Raw genomic sequence first — 4,693 nt, forward strand, 5'->3', positions numbered from 1 at the left:
TGAGAGGAAGGAAGGAAGGGAGGGAGGGAGGGGGGGAGAAAGGGAAGGAGGAGAGGCTTATTATTTGAGAGAGTCAGGCTCTTTAAATAAAAAAATCCATATGGCCCTCTAGAGAAAAAAAAAAAAACCAAAAGCAGTTAAAATTTGAGAGCTACACTGTGAGCGACACCTGCTGTGTTTAGAGGCGGAGTTATTTAAATAGCAGCAGCCGGGCGTCACTTCCGGTGCACGCAAGCTGTTATTCTGCGCTGGAAACTTGAGCAGAGGAGAAGGGAGAAGGAAAGAGTCTGGGTGAGCTCGCTAAACCCAAGCTTGGGTAGAGGAGGGGCATGTCTGGCTGACGCTGCCAGCCTCGGTAACTGGTAACTTCCACGGTGGGAGCCTCACTCTCCCTCCATCTGCATTCTTGTAAGACAGACATGTGGTTGGTTCCCTTCTGAGTTAGCCAGCAAAAGCCAAGGTTTCACCCTGTTCACAAGCTTGCGAAGGCTTTTCTTGTAACCTATAGTTGTAGACTGTGACTATTTTGACTCTTGTGAATCGTTTCATGTAAATCAAGGGAAGCTGAAAACCCAAGCAGGGCCCTTCTGGCAGTTTCCTGGGCTGCCCGCCCCCCTTGGAACAGCTGGGGAGCAATGATATGCCAGAATATCTGAGGGTGTTTGCAAACATGGCTCTGGGAAGATAGTGAAAGGACCTAGGTCCACATTTTTGTACCTGAGGCAAGGCTGTGGGGGGCTGGGGGAAGATAGCCACATCCCTCACCCTCATGTGTCATAGCAATAGTTGGAAAGCCTTGCTGACATTTGGTGGTGGAGGCAGGGTGTTTCAGTCACTGACGTGCATAGAACGTGGGGCTAGCTCCAGCTGTGATCAAAGGAGAGGAAAGTTCAGACTACCAGCATCTTTTGTCTGGACTAGCCTCCTAACTACCTTTCTTGTCTCAGTGCACTGAAACCTGCCCTGCCGGCTCATAAGAGTTGATTGTGCATGGCTCGGTCCTTACGCTGTGTTCAGCGACATCGAACTGGTAAGCTTGAAATTGGCCTTGATGGGAGAATTTACACTACAGAAATTGTCAAGTGCCACAAATCAAGGCTTTTGTTTTTCCCCAAAGATCGATTCATCAGCACAGCACCTTGCTGCTTCCACTCTTGTCCCCCTACTTTCATTTCCTTCCACAGCTGCAGTGGCTCATCAACAGATAAAACTGATTGTCATCACCTGTAGTTTAAAACATCCACCATAGGAAATTCCCTGGCGGTCCAACGGTTAGGACTCCGCACTTTCACTGCCGAGGTCGCAGGTTCAATCCCTGGTCAGGGAACTCCCGCAAGCCGTGGGGCACGGCCAAATAAGTAAATGAATAAATGAAACAAAACATCCACTGTCTTCCCGTTGTTCTGAAAAGGACCACAGTCTTTACCATGGCTTATGAGGCCAGCCTGCACAGTCTGGCCCCTACAAGTCTCCCCTGCCTTTTTTTGCATTAGGCTTCACCTCACTTTATGTGCTCCGTCAGTTCTTCCAACACAGCTTCAGTTTCTCACCACAAGTTCTAAAGCACAAGCTCTTTGTACTGCCGTGTAAAGAGTTATTTGCTGCTCACCAGATATTCACAAACTTTCTCACATTTCCCAGCCCACTTGCAGTTGGGCGGGACCATGTGACCAGTTCTGCTGAGTGAGCTGTGAGTTGAAGTGACACGTAGCAGAAGATTTAGGAGCTGATGTGCCATCTTCCAGCCTTCTCTTCTACAGCTGCAATCGTGGAGGCCATATGTTGAGACAGCAGAACCACAGGATGAAGTAACCTGATTGCTGAGTCAGCACATGGAGAACAGCTGTCTTTAGAGAGCTGCCTGATTGTCTGTGGATGTCAGGGAAATAAACATTTGTTCTGTTTAGCCACTGAGATTCAAGACAATTTTGTTACCACAAAATAATTTAGTCTAGCAGTTCTCAAACCTTTGAGTCTCAGGACCTCTTTAGACTCTTAAAAAATTACTGGTAATCCTAAAGAGCTTTTACTTATGTGGATAACATCCAGCAATATTTCCATATCAGAGATTAAAACTGGGACTTTTAAAACTGAGAAAAACTTTTAAATGTGTACCTATGAATTCCTTTTAAAGTAAAAATAATAAAACCATTACTTAATATAAATATCACATTTTATGAAAAAGAGCTAGCTTCCAAAACAAACTAGTGAGAATTATAGTGTCTTACATTTTTGCAGATCTCTGGATTAATTGAAGACGGCTGGATTCTCATATTGCTCCTGCATTTAATTAATTGCAATCTGTTCTGTTTTTGTGTTGAGGTGTGTGAAGAAAATCTGGCTACACACAGATAATGTAGTTAAATAGTCTTTTCTGCTGATTACGAATATTCTTTTTGGATACCACATCAAAACTTGACAAGTGGTAGATTTTTAAAAGCTAGCTACAATATGGAATCTGAAATCATACCAATGAACTTTTCATGCTCTGTTACATTAAAGTCCACTAGGCTCTCTTGCACTTTGAATGGATCCTTTATTTACCCATGCGTGATTTTGTGACCTCAGGCATTGGTTACTTGGAAAAGATTGGTTCACTGAGTTATACAGATCTTCCAAATGTTGACATATTTCATTATATAATATATTTAAAAATCACATTAATTAGTATCAGCATCCATCTCACTGGAGTCTGTAAGTATTAGGAAGCTGTCAAGCTCATAATAATGGCTACAAGTTTTCTATAATTCTAATTTTTGTTTGAAAGCTTAAATTTTTATCTTTGGCAACAAACACTGTCAGTTATTTTCCTTGAAGTGACAGATTCGCTTTATGCATTCTTAAAAGTATATATATCTACCAAGAACCCAAGATGGAATAAACATAGTTTGGCAGTAGTTCTTTTTCAAGTAAAAACTGTGTTCCATGATAAAAGCAGCTAGTTCCATTTACAACTCAAACAACTGCTTTCCCTGCAGACAACCATCGCATTTCTGTAGGCAGTAGAAGTGCTTTGTGCATACTTCCCATTTGTCACAGAGAATATTGAAGAGCTGTGTACTCAAGGGTAGTGATTTAATAAAAGAAATAACTCTTACTGCTTAATTAAAGGCGTTTCTAAGTAAAACTGACTTTTTCCCCCCTGCAAGTGCATGGAAAAAGAATACAGTGGCTACGAGTACAGCCTGGTGCCACTGCCTTCGTTCGTGTTAAGGCCTCAGCAGTGCTACCCACCAGTGCTTTTGTATCATCAGTGCAAATGTCATTCCAGCTGAAAAGGGGCAATGAAACCTTAGTAATAATTATAAAAATAATGTTGACCTCAGAGAACCTCTGGAAGGATCTCTGGTACACACAGTGTTCTGAGGACCGCGCTTTGAGCACTACAATCCAGCCTGTGCTCACTAATGCACTCATACTTTTCCTTCTGGCTGGAGTGTAGCCCCTCCCCCACCTCTTTATCATTGTAGATATGATGCCCGGGTTCATGACCAACCTTAGGGATCCTTCTTTGACTTCCTAAGTCTATTCCCCTTTAAACATTCCCGCATACCTCATGTACATCTTCACTTACCACAATAGTAATTTACATTGGCATCTATCTTCCTTTCTAGATTTTAAGCACAGATAGCGTTGGGATGGGTTTTACGGCCTCACTATTACATTTTCAGTGTCTGGCATGGTGTCCGGTACATACTAGGACTCAAATCTTTGTTGACTGAGTAAACATGTGGTTCTGAAAACAACATGTGAGAAGGCCTGATGGAGGTTCCTGTTGATTTGGGAGCAGCTAGAATGACTCCCAGACCTTGATTAAACTTTCGCTCACCCAGGTTTTCCCACAAACAGATTCCATATTAAAAAGATAGCAGGCCTGTGACTGGTATCTATGCTCAGCTCTTTCCTGTTTCTGAAAAAGTCGTGTGTATGTGTGTGTGTGTATGTGTGTGTACGTGTACACATGTGCGCATGAGAGAAAATGGGTCTGGGGAAGGCACACTGACTATTCCTAATTACTTCTATAACGGGGCAAAGCGCTAACAATATCTGAAAATGTTATGCAGTTCTATGTTTTTATCTCATCCCATGGAACCTTTAATAAGAGCTGCTAATAAGTAGGAAATTGATTTCTGTACTAATGCATTTGCTTCCCCTGTGAAGATTGGTAAGTTCTATGAGGATAAGCTCCATGTCTTTCTCCTCCTTTCTTTCTGTCTATAGTGCCCAGCCCAGCACCTGGCATACAGAAAACATTCAATGAATGTTCATTAAATTGTCATGTGGGAAGAAATAAAGCAATGTGGCAGGAAGAAGGAAAGGCAAAGAACTTGAGTTGGGAGCTGACCACCAAGGATTATCCAGCCCCACCATCTTCCCTGTGGGGAAGAGGTTTAGGCACAGCCTAACGGCTGCTGTTGGCCACAGTTAGCAGCTCTTAGACCCATCCCCTTTCTATTTTTTATATCCAAGATGTCCAGGGCCAAACCACTCCACCTTGCTGGAGGAGGGTTGGGGCCACTCCCATGGTTCGCAACCAGTGCTGTACATTAGGTCCTCCCGGGGATCTTGTGAAAAATACCATCTCTCTAGGGAGGACCCCAGGCATCAGTATTCTGAGGAGGTCCCCAGGTGATTCTGATACGCAGCCAGGATACAGAACCACTGAGCCAGACAAGGAGGGGGGCACTCAGGT

At 43.5% G+C, this 4,693-nt stretch overlaps 1 long non-coding RNA gene across 1 annotated transcript; it reads left to right on the plus strand.

Annotated features, from left to right (window-relative positions):
* Positions 1–229: 229 nt before the first annotated feature.
* On the plus strand, positions 230–2,027 carry LOC137210920 (uncharacterized). Its single transcript, XR_010936806.1, has 3 exons — positions 230–291; positions 948–1,030; positions 1,642–2,027. It is a non-coding gene; the product is annotated as an uncharacterized lncRNA (long non-coding RNA).
* Positions 2,028–4,693: the final 2,666 nt, after the last annotated feature.

The sequence above is a fragment of the Pseudorca crassidens genome, chromosome 2 (genome assembly GCF_039906515.1).
Source record: "Pseudorca crassidens isolate mPseCra1 chromosome 2, mPseCra1.hap1, whole genome shotgun sequence".
In the NCBI taxonomy this organism is placed as follows: Eukaryota; Metazoa; Chordata; class Mammalia; order Artiodactyla; family Delphinidae; genus Pseudorca; species Pseudorca crassidens.